Genomic DNA, 13204 nt, shown 5'->3' with positions numbered 1-13204 from the left:
GTTGAACTGTTGGACTCTGTTGCATGGTTGTAAAGCTAATCTGCTTCGCTTATTCAAAACGATTGCTAGCCTTCACTATACAATTCTTTTTTCTATCTTTCGACTGACAAAGATATATAGAAGAAAGAAATCTGTTTTATAGCGAGATATTCTCTTCGGACTTTGCACGTGCTCGTTCGCTCAATGTGTTGCATTTACTGAAGGAGACCGCTGCCGCTGACGTCGCCTGTTCACACCTCGTGTCAACGCTGCCCGCACTCGGAGTAAACGCCTACAGTTGAGATAAACAGCTGATTTCATGAATGTTAGTTCAAAAACTGGTTCAAATGGCTCTGACCACTATGGGACCCAACATCTTAGGTCATAAGTCCCCTAGAACTTAGAACTACTTAAACCTAACTAACCTAAGGACATCACACACACCCATGCCCGAGGCAGGATTCGAACCTGCGATCGTAGCAGTCCCGCGGTTCCGGACTGCAGCGCCAGAACCGCACGGCCACCGCGGCCGGCCATGAATGTTAGTGAAATAAGTCATCCCTTCATATTAGTGAGAACTAAATACCACTACGAGTACGTATCTTTATGTAATGCTCATTGCTCCATTGCTCAAGAACAATTCGTGTATGCAGCGTTGCTGTTATGACTAAGATCATAAAATTTGTAAATCGTAACCCAATTCATATATATGCATGCGCCTACAGAATATTAAACATGAAAACAATTTGTTTCTTTGTCATATATTTTTTAATCAAGGCAGTGGAGGCAGTTGTCAGCTGATATCAAAATAGAATGTAAAGGAGGAATAAAGAAAAAGATTTACGAGAAACAAATATCGTGAACAACTGTGTACTATCTTGGAAACGTGCTGATGCGGTATCTCACAATTTCAAAGGAAGAGAAAACCATCCTGTCCACTTTCCGAGGACGATATTTCCTGAAAGAAAGCACACTAGGGTGAACGGCTTTAGGTTGAGACACCAGGAACCACAAACTACGTCACCAGTACGTTCACTCTCCGATTCCTAGCCCCGTCATCAGGCACTTCCCATGTCAAAGTGAATGGCAGAAACGAGCGCGAACGTCCTGGGATTAGGTGATACAGACCTCGCCTCTCCTGTTTGACAGATGTGTTATCATTCATCCATGCCAGGAGGTGAGGAAATACACTTACGAAACGTTGAACACATTTTAATTTTACATGTGGACATTACTGCGCAATTATATTCTAAGTTTCGAGAAGTGACCTGGAGAAAAAGAGTGTATACCTTGGGGGATATGATATAGTTCATTATTGTAATGTTAGTAAAGTACTGTAAAGTATATTTTATCTTATGCTTAACTTTAAAAGAAAAATCAGCCAAGGCATTCAACAGTGAAAAGTACAGCATGCCTCCAAGAAACATACGAATATCGTAAAATTTTAAAAAGGAAATATAGATCGGTTTATTGGGGCAGGCCTATTAGGGAACAAAATATGAATAACTAAATCAGTTACAGGTTTGTATGTGCTGCTAGTTAAAAGAGAAGAAATGAACCGATAAAGAAATAATTCCTTTATTGATATAGGAATGGTTCTAAATGGAAGGTATAATTTTACTATTATAATAAACTGGCCTGGACTGAGTTGATTGGTTCCAATTTTTGAATAAATTAGAGCCCAATAACAAATACAAATGGAATAAAATAGGAATATAAAGTCTGGAAATGAGTATGGATGTCCTTTGTCTACAGGTCTGCTTCGAATAAAGGGTATTAAAAGCAAGTAATCCACATTTCGAGAGCTGATAGGATGGACAGAAACAAGACAAACATATCCACTAAACAAGAGAAATGTGTCTGAAATCAATATCTTAAGAGCAATGAGCAATTCTTCACTTTTACTACTGTGAAACACATCTGTTGTTCTATTTAAAACACTTCTCTTGTACTGAAGAAGTGCGTGTAGCTCCTACAATATGCAGGTTGTCTTCTTCTAGTCCATACTACCGACTCGCAAAGTGAGGAATACCATTTTCCTTAACAAAATGGTTCAAATGGCTCTGAGCACTATGGGACTCAACTGCTGTGGTCATCAGTCCCCTAGAACTACTTAAACCTAACTAACCTAAGGACATCACACACATCCATGCCCGAGGCAGGATTCGAACCTGCGACCGTAGCAGTCGCACGGTTCCGGACTGCGCGCCTAGAACCGCGAGACCACCGCGGCCGGCATTTCCTTAACACCGTGTGTATATATATACATATTACAGAAGCAATACAAGTAACGGAACAGCAAATATTAACAGTTAAATTCAATTGTGAAAAGATACGCTGCATCATATTTCTTAACAATTTCCTGATAGTTCCAGATTCAGACAAAATGGTTCAAATGGCACTGAGCACTATACGACTTAACTTCTGAGGTCATCAGTCGCCTAGAACTTAGAACTAATTAAACCTAACTAACCTAAGGACATCACACACATCCATGCCCGAGGCAGGATTCGAACCTGCGACCGTAGCGGCCGCTCGGTTCCAGACTGTAGCGCCTAGAACCGCACGGCCACTCCGGCCGGCAGATTTAGACAGAATAAACAACATTTTGCAGGTATTATCCGAAAATCGAGTAAAGAATAACACTGGAATGTGAGAACAACAACAAATCGTAATGGCAATGAGAAAAAGTAATAAGCATATGAACACAGCAATAAAAACTGATGGCTTTAAAAGTACAACACTTCAGGACCAGAATGAGAGAGAAATAGATGCTTAACAAAAGTAAAGCGAAGAGCAGCGATAACAAACCATTTATGTTTACGAATAATATTCTTTGAAGTAAACATACAAGTGATAGAAATATAGAAACACACTTCAAAATGGATGATGTCGAGTACTCTTTTCTTTGGAAGTGAAAGATGGGATCTGAAAAAATAAAGTATGGTCCGCCTACAGGTCACAGGGTATTGAATGTAGCGGAAAATGACCAAAACAAGGTAGAAGGGGAGAGAAACGAATCGCAGAATCGTATAAGAATTAACTGTGGAGAGAGGCCTAAGAAGAGAAAATGTAATGGCTGGAAGCATTGTCCTCGTGGGCGGTATACAAAACTCTAAAAACATTTTCGCGTTAATGCAAATATTCACAAATTCAAGGGTCACATTTATTTATCAGATGAGGGATGAACTACTAAAATCATGATATAGGGAACTGTTTATATTTATTATTTTGTGCCTACTACAAATGTAAAGTCACTAACAGCATAAAGTGATAACTTAATGGAGAAAATTTCGTGTCTCACTTGATCAGGGGCGTCGCTACAGGAAGAAAATATTTTATCATCCGAAAAGATTACTCTACTCCAGTCAAAGTCGATATATTCTGCTGAAAAAGCCATGCGGTCAGCCCTCTGATAATCGGTTAATTACTACTTTATAACAGCTCTCCGACAATATAATCCGACGTCTTTCAGTCTCCTCGTAATAGTCTTTCCGCTGCCGGGAAACTGAGATAGCTCTTTCAGGGCACGGCTACTGAGGAATGGATTAGCACGTATATTCGCAAAACACGTTGATCACCTGCTGCGGTAGACACACGGAGCCGTCCACTTCCTCTTTTCCACCCTATATAGCCCCTCTCCTTGTATCCCTTCCACCAGCGTATAGCTGTTCGTGCCGGTACTCCACACTTTTCTCCAGGTTCTGACGTCGAATAGCTGCCATGCTCAATCAGTGCAACCCTCTCGATTCCACTGCGACTGCATTGCGACAGTTGTCATTGTGACGCTACTACGAGTTTTATAAACAGAACTATTTACAACTCAGTGGAGAAAGGAAGACTGACAAAATAAAAGAATATCATTTTTCAGTTATCTGTCACACACAAATATAAACTTCGTTAAAATGCTTTGTCAAGGATCACTATTAAGAAAGAAACGACAATCATTAGGCAAGATATTAAACGAAGGCTTTGTTTGATAGTCTTGTGCTGATGCTGTGTGAGTAAATTATGCCAGTGGATAAAAAACGGTTTAGTTTGGAGACCTAACCAAATAAATGGTTCAAATGCTCTGAGCACTAAGGGACTTAACTTCCAAGGACATCAGTCCCCTAGAAGACACAGATTTCTCGTTGTCCATATGTGCGGCATATCTTTCGTGTTAACGAAAGTAATAATGTGCTTTACCTATTCTTAAATGTCAAATGAAATGAATGCCATGTGGAATGGAATATTTCTTGACTGCGTCTCTTCTTGCTACCATCCCTACTAACATATTTATTAAGACTCGTGGTAATCATGGCATTCTTATGTATGCTGCAAAAGATTGTACGTGGACACATTCGACATCGAGGTGCAAAGTATTTGATGTCTTACATTATATTCAATTAAAATAAGCTTTCGATGTATTTTTACTTCGTTTGTATTTTGAGATGATTATGGTTCAAATGGCTCTGAGCACTATGGGACTCAACTGCTGAGGTTATTAGTCCCCTAGAACTTAGAACTAGTTAAACCTAACTAACCTAAGGACATCACAAACATCCATGCCCGAGGCAGGATTCGAACCTGCGACCGTAGCGGTCTTGCGGTTCCAGACTGCAGCGCCTTTAACCGCACGGCCACTTCGGCCGGCGAGATGATTATGAACGATATGGAAAATTATCTCACTTGCTTTATGCTGAATGAGAAACACTGAATCATCCGTTTTGCTTTCCCTGCGTTGTAATGATATAATGTCGGCGTCAACAGCCTTCTTCCACGCCGGAAGCTGAAACTTTATTCATTCTGCATTAATGACAATTGAATGCCTCCAATGTATACATAGCCCACAAGGCGAAGTCAGAAACTATCAGGGAAGAACGCCGCATAAAAACCAAACGTGCGCGCGCGTCTATCCTCTGAAGAACCGTATCGGAGAATCACGGCAAGCATTTCGCTAAAGAGCTGTCTCGTAAGAGAGCTGAGAATTGGCAGCGTCGTAGCAAATATTTGTCAACACTGTGAGAGTGCATTTACTTCCGGCTGTAAGCCGGCATTATGTCGCTAAATTCACTTGGAATTCGTTTTTCACATCGAAGACTCATACGATATAATCCACTGTAAGATGAGACACTTAGAAACTATATTTAATTTCTGGACTCCAAGAACGGCATTCTTCACATAAGTAACACCTATTTGTGTGTTTAATGTTGCGTTTTGAGGCTCAGGCAATATCGCAATGACTATAGTCCGCTTGTTGCTGCTAATGTGTCGTTAGTTCAGCGATTCCCTCATACGTTGCGAAGCTGGTGCTATATGAAATGGCAGTTCCAATCTCGGTGAAGGCCTCTGAATACAATGTTTTATTTTCCATTTTAACTAATGGAGTTGCAAACTGCTAAATCTGAAGAATGCCTTTACACATAAATCTTCTTGCAATTTCGACTTAGTAAATTATGTTAATATCATGAATGTCTGTTTTGCAAATGCCAAGGTGCTTCACTGTAAAATAGTTTCCGAAAAGATTCAAACCTACTGTCAACAATTCGAATTAGAACTTTGTTCGTCATATAGGTCTAACATGTCAGGAGGTTGTTTATGAAGTGAACATGTAGATAAATATAGTTCCTCTCTTCTAAATTTTGCAATAGCATTTAACTGTAGACGTTTGCTGCCACCGGCGTTAGCAATTCCTTTCCATTCTATGAAACCTCAAAATCGATAACTTTTTCTGGTTTAAATCTGATGACCTTAACTATCACTTCCGATCAACGTTAAATACTTCCTGAATCCGTACATGGTACTCCAAATGTGCAGTGTTCCTGCACTGCTACAGAGCATGCATTAGAAGGTATTCACTCAGTTTATCGCATAGACTTACCATAAGGAATGAAACAAAAACTGTAATACACTTTACACCACAGACGCTCACTCTGGCTTGACGAAAACATCCGAATATTGGCCAAAAGTTGCATAAATAATGGACTTTGAAAGGAAAAGAAAGAGGTATGAAGCATTTATAAATTCATCGAATGTAGTGAGGTGGTTTAATTTCGTCTAAGTCTGTCAAATTAATTTCGGACCATACGCAGCTCTTGCCGATTAATGTAATACAGACATGGACTGTGCGGCTGGTCCCGGCGGAGGTTAGAGTCCTCCATCGGGCATGAGTGTGTGTGTTCGTCCTTAGGATAATTTAGATTATGTAGTGTGTAAGCTTAGGGACTGATGACCTTAGCAGCTAAGTCCCATAAGATTTCACACACATTTGAACATTTTTGAATGTAATACAGTACCCATCTACTAATCAGGGGGCGGTCTATGTTGCTTTCGAGCGTGAATGGAAATCGTAAAAATCTTCTATGGGGCAACATTTAATAATAATAAAGCGATGAGCGGTAGCAGGCGCTTCCGATAAAGAACGGGGGAGTGCTGCGCCGCCGCTGTCGCCACGGCCGCTGCCGGTAGCCAGCAAATGGATCCCGGAGCTTTGCCGCATGCGACGTCCAGAGGAGGACACTCTGCAAGAAGTCTGCCACCAAATGGTTACTGGTTTGTTATCGGTGTGATAGAAAGTGAAATAGATTGAATCTGCATTACCATTACATTCATGTCTTCAGCATTCAGTTGGAATAGGCTTTAAAAATTTATTGCGCTAGCTAGTTTCGATCCACAGACATTGTAGACAGAAACAACGCACGGTACCGCTATACCACGGGTGAAAATAGTGTATGGTTTCTCTTATATGGGAGCCGGCCGCGGTGGTCATGCGGTTCTAGGCGCTGCAGTCCGGAACCGCGGGACTGCTACGGTCGTAGGTTCGAATCCTGCCTCGGGCATGGATGTGTGTGATGTCCTTAGGTTAGTTAGGTTTAAGTAGTTCTAAGTTCTAGGAGACTGATGACCTAAGATGTTAAGTCCCATAGTGCTCAGAGCCATTTGAACCATCTTATATGGGACAGGAGTTCCTCCAGGAAGTGCCGCAGTATACAGTGTTGCCAGATTGTGCAGATTGCCGGACTTAGAGAATTAGCGAGTTGGCCAGTTTATTTATCCCACGTCGTGATCGGTGCGGACTTAGCCTCTGCAGCGGCCGGCCGCCGGTCAAGTTTTATGTCAAAGAGTGTACCTTTGTGAACTTATCATTTCTGAGAACGCATTCTGTTACAGCGTGGTTACCTGTAAATACCACATTAATGCAATAAATGCTCAAAATGATGTCCGTCGACCTCACTGCATTTGGCAATACGTGTAACGACATTCCTCTCAACAGCGAGTAGTTCCCCTTCCGTAATGTTCGCACATGCATTGACAATGCGCTGACGCATGTTGTCAGGCGTTGTCGGTGGATCACGATAGCAAATATCATTCAACTTTCCCCACAGAAAGAAATCTGGAGACGTCAGATCCGGTGAACGTGCGGGCCATGGTATGGTGCTTCGACGACCAATCCACCTCTCACGAAATATGCTATTCAGTACCGCTTCTAACACACGTGAGCTATGTGCCGGACATCCATCATGTAGGAAGTACATCGCCATTCTGTCATGCAGTGAAACATCCTGTAGTAACATCGGTAGAACATTACGTAGGAAATCAGCGTACATTCTACCATTTAGATTGCCATCGATATAATGGGGGCCAATTATCCTTCCTCCCACAATGCCGCACCATATATTAACCCGCCAAGGTCGCTGATGTTCCACTTGTCGCAGCCATCGTGGATTTTCCGTTGCCCAATAGTGCATATTATGCCGGTTTACGTTACCGCTTTTAGTGAATGACGCTTCGTCGCTAAATAGAACGCGTGCAAAAAATCAGTCATCGTCTCGTAATTTCTCTTGTGCCCAGTGGCAGAACTGTACACGACGTTCAAAGTCGTCGCCATGCAATTCCTCGTGCGTAGAAACATGGTATAGGTGCAATCGATGTTGATGTAGCATTCTCAGTACCGACGTTTTTGAGATTCCCGATTCTCGCGCAATTTGTCTGCTACTGATGTGCGGATTAGCCGCGACAGCAGCTAAAACTCCTACTTGGGCATCATCATTTGTTGCAGGTCGTGGTTGACGTTTCACATGTGGCTGAACATTTCCTGTTTCATTAAATAAAGTAACTATCCGGCGAACGGTCCGGACACTTGAATGATGTCGTCCAGGATACCGAGCAGCATTCATATCACACGACCGTTGGGCATTTTGATCACAATAGCCATACATCAACACGATAACGACCTTTTCCGCAGTTGGTAAACTGTCCATTTTAACACGGGTAATGTATCACGAAGCAAATACCGTCCACACTGGCGGAATGTTACGTGATACCACGTACTTACACGTTTGTAACTATTACAGCGTCATATATCACAAAGCGAAAAACGTGGTCCATCTAAAACATTCATATTTCTTTACGTACTACACGAATATGTAATAAGAAATGGGGGTTCCTATTTAAAAATACGCAGTTGATATACGTTTGACCTATGACAGCGCCATCTAGCGGGCCAACCATAGCACCATCTGGTTTCCCCCTTCAAGCTAGACGAGTTTCGTTCTTTGTAGTTTTTTTCATTTCATGCTTATTTCGTGAGATATTTGACCCGGTCACTATCACACTATCAATGGACCACCCTGTATACGTCGATGATTACGAAAGTGTTGCTGTGTAGGATTTCGTGTACAAACTGACGTCTAGATTATGTATCGTAAATGTTAGATGGGATGCATGTCTGGCGATCTGGATGGCCAAATCATTCGTTCGAATTGTCCACAATGTTCTTCAACCCGATCGCAAACAATTGTGGCCCAGTGACATGGCGCATCGTTTTTTGGCCACATGAAGTCCATGAATGGCTGCAAATGGTCTCCAACTAGCTGAGCATAACTATATCTAGTTAATAATAGGTTTAACTGGACCAGAGGAATCAGTCCATTCCATGTAAACACAGCCCACACCATTATCGAGCCATCATCATCTTGCACAGTGTCTTGTTGACATCTTGGGTCCATGACTTCGTAGCATCAGCGCCACGCTCGAACCCTACCATTAGCTCTTACCAACTAATGTCTGGACTCATCTGATCGGGCCACGGTTTTCCAGTCGTCTATGGTCCAACCACGAGCCGAGGAGAAGCGCTGCAGGCGATGTTGTGCTGTTAGCAAAGGCACTCGCGCTGTTCGTCTACTGCCATAGCCCATCAACGAAAATTTTCGCCGCACTATCCTGACGGATTCGATCGTCGCACGTCCCACATTAACTTCTGTGGTTATTTCACACCGAGCTGCTTGTCTGCTGGCACTGACGACACAAAGCAAACGCCCTTGCTCTCAGTCATTGAGTGAAGGCCACTATGTTGCTTGTTGTGAGAGGTAATGCTTGAAGTCTGGTATTCTCGGCACACTCTTGAGACTGTGGACATCGGAATACTGAATTTCCTAATGATTTCCGAAATTAAATGTCCCATCAGTCTAACTCCAATTACCACCCTGCATTCGAAGTCTGTTAATTCCCTTCGTGCGACTATAATCCCGTCGGAAACTTTTCATATGAGCCACGTGAATAGAAATGATAGCTCCGCCAATGCACTGCTCTTTTGTATCTTGTACATGCCATAATACCGCCATGTGTATATGTGCATATCGCTGTCCCATGGCTTTAGTCGCCTCAGTGTAGTGTGTACCTGCGCTGTCCAGTTAGTGCAGTGGGTCGAGTTTTGTGTTAGAATACTTGAATACCTGAGTTCGATTTCAGATCTAGGTATAATTTTTGTTTTTTATTCTAATACCAGATTGCGTGATACGGAATGTGACTTCTTAATAGTTGTACGGCAGCTACAGGAAGTCTTACACAAAACACATGGAATTATTTAATACCAATACAAATATAAGAAAGCAATCGTTCTTATTATTCCACATTTAAAGACCTAATATGCCTTTACATGTTAGCTTTGTTAGTTATAGATAATAAATTTCTGCCAAGTACACGTTACTTGCTCATATTCTGCATCCATTACGGCAGAGGCTGAAAGTTTACATGAGAATGTAAGTGTACCAGCTAGTGCAGATTCGTAGAGTCCTTCCACCATATTCGCCAGATCCCACTCTTCGTAATGAGCTGGACCTTAGGCTCAGTAGGCTGTGCAGCTCGCGAGAGGTGCATATCCTCCTGAGGTAGAGATTCAGCAGGTTTCTGTCACAGTACCTGCATTAATTGTAATAAACCCAGAAAATGCAGCATTATACAATGGCATACTACAAAGTAATGCCACGAATTTTTTTTTCTGTTCTCAACACCGTTTGAGGTATTGCATGACATGCATATTTGAAGGGCTTGTTTCAATAGTGGTACAAGTCCATTACCCCAACTTTTCTGATTATAGTACTTCTGACATTAACGATCCAAACAAACAGAAAGAAAGGTTAATCTCTAGAAAGAAGCCATATGCTTGAATATTTCTGGTATCTCAACTGCAGATTTTTCACCTCTCATCCAACTTTAGGACTCTGTATCTTAAAATGAACAAAAATGGACTTGTACCACTATTGAAATAAGCCATTCATTTCTAGGTCGACTTTCCCGCTCCGCTGACGAAAGTTGCAATCCTTTGACGCTAGAGGGTTCTGAATTGCAGCTTGTAACATGGCGGTACGGTACGTAACGTAACTATGTTGATGCATGAGAAAACTTAAAGCTCGAATTCGAAGAGTTCGTCCACATCTTCTCCTTCCGCATGACAATGCCAGACCACACACGAGCACTGCAACATCTGCAACAATCCGATGCCTTGGGTTCATTTTCATCGGCCATCCTTCATAAGGTCCCGTAGTGGCTCCATCCGATTTTCGTCTGTTTCCAAAACTTAAAGAACACCTTCGAGGACTTCATTCACTTTGATGGGGTCGACGGGGTGCAAGCAGAGGTGAGATCTCTCGTTGGGAGACATATGTTCGTCGCTAGGGTGACCATGTTGAGAAATAAATATGTAGACATGAAGACTAAAGATGTAGAATGTTAATAACGTTTGTTTCATTTAAAAAGCTTTAAGAGTTTTCACATGAAAAATTCGGAGACATTAGTTTTCAGCACACTTTCGTGTGATTGGTAACCTCTTCGAAAACAAAATGTTTATCTCTGTACCCTCAGATAGAGCACTACCCCAGTCATTGCATCTTCTGCTCAATAATGAAATTTATTTTGAATGCAGAGATGCCTAATGAGGCGTAAAAGTTCTTAACGATTAAGAATTGTTTGCACATGGAACGAATATGATTTTTAGTGCAGGCAGACTTCGAATGCCTTCTTGTTCCTTGGCACACTGTGAGGGTTGATCCCACTGCATTGTATATAACCCTCACAGAACGACATGTACCATTTGCCGCCTCATATATGACTGTATGTTCATATGACTTGAACTGTGCGAAACGCATCGGCTTCTCGCTCCCACTCATTTCATTGATTCGTTAACATGACGCTATCCTGTTGTAACATCCTCTCTTCCAAATACATAGACCAATTTCAGAGGGTACTATAGTAAGATTATATGTAGCATCTGCCACTTGAATTCTGAGAAATAATTGGTCGATTAACAACAGAAGCACTATGATACAACCAGACTTGATATTTTTATTAGTATTTTTTTGCCGCACTATTCCGTATCATGTGTCAACTGCTTAACAGCAAAGTAACTTGCCTATGAATATTTACAAGCGTCACGCTGCAGAGCGTGATTCTAACATTAAACCAAGAGCATGCTAGTCCATCACAACAGTCTGTGACGTTTTGCACAAGAGAGCTTTAACTGAAATGACCCTGGTGCACAGCGCCAGTTGCCATCCCACATTGTCAATACAGCCAGTTACTTCCTATACTGGTGATACATGTGAATATGCTCTCCTGTGCTGTATTATGATTATGAAGATTAAGCTACATATCTGACACCTCCTCACAGCAAGAGGCTTAGTTTTTAAAAAGTTTTTTGGTATAAAAATATTTGAGAAGTGGAAAATCAAATAATTCTACTAACGTTGAGGAACAGTTGACTACATTATTTATAAATGTTCATGAATATATTGTTCAAAAAAGGAAAGCACAGTACCCAGAAATATATTACAAAACTGGGCAGCTTTGACTCACTTTTAGCACTTTTCGTTACATAACCTTACACAAATATGTACTGCAACATTTAATTTCCACATATATGAATTCAGAAAATGAAATAATAATTGTCACAAAGACATACCGCCATCTCAGGAAAGTATTGTGACATGAAGTGTAAGACAGAGAAAGAAGATATTAACATGTGTGTCAAAAAGAAGCCCCAACCTAGTGTTTCTTTGTGACACACATTTTAACTTCAATAGCCGGCCGGAGTGGCCGTGCGGTTCTAGGCGCTACAGTCTGGAACCGAGCGACCGCTACGGTCGCAGGTTCGAATCCTGCCTCGGGCATGGATGTGTGTGATGTCCTTAGGTTGGTTAGGTTTAATTAGTTCTAAGTTATAGGCGACTGATGACCTCAGAAGTTAAGTCGCATAGTGCTCAGAGCCATTTTAACTTCATTATAAATTTGTCCAGGTTATGAGCTTGGCTTTGTCCATACACAAACAATATTGTCACAAAGTTTGCTAGTTTTGCGAGAATTATTTCTCTAAGTTTCTGAAAAACAAGTACTTACAGGCCTATCATCAATGAAACAAAGTAAGAATGAGGAATAATTAAACTGCCCTAAGCAATGTAATTAAGCAAAATTTTTGCAAACATATTTACATATCTGCTCACTAGATCCACATCGTAAAAAGAAAACAAACCACAACAGTTACATTTGACACAAAGTTCTTTAAATAAACTAATTAGTCCGAACTATTAGACACTCAGAAGTTCAGTAGAATAAGAAAAAAGCCATGGTAAATTTAATACCATATTTTGAACAATTTTGTGTTATATTTGGAAACAAGGTCCTAATGGAAAATAAAGCTTAATATTTTTGCTAAAACATTCACAAATGTCTATAATTTTAATATCGAGACTTGGTTTCTTCCATTTTAATTATTGTTTCTGCAGGTATGTATATTGTCACAGTTATCTCTAAAATATACAGAAATAACATTTTTCGCTCTACAGCTGAGGCGAAACAAGCGCTGTATCATTATAAGAGATACAGAGGGGAGCAAGTGTACTGGGACTTACCCCAGTTCAGTGCTGCTAGCGCCACATCATCATAACGCACTTGTGCCTAACATAGAAAG

The sequence above is a fragment of the Schistocerca nitens genome, chromosome 3, assembly GCF_023898315.1.
Source record: "Schistocerca nitens isolate TAMUIC-IGC-003100 chromosome 3, iqSchNite1.1, whole genome shotgun sequence".
NCBI classification, from domain to species: Eukaryota; Metazoa; Arthropoda; class Insecta; order Orthoptera; family Acrididae; genus Schistocerca; species Schistocerca nitens.
This window is presented reverse-complemented; position numbering follows the sequence as displayed.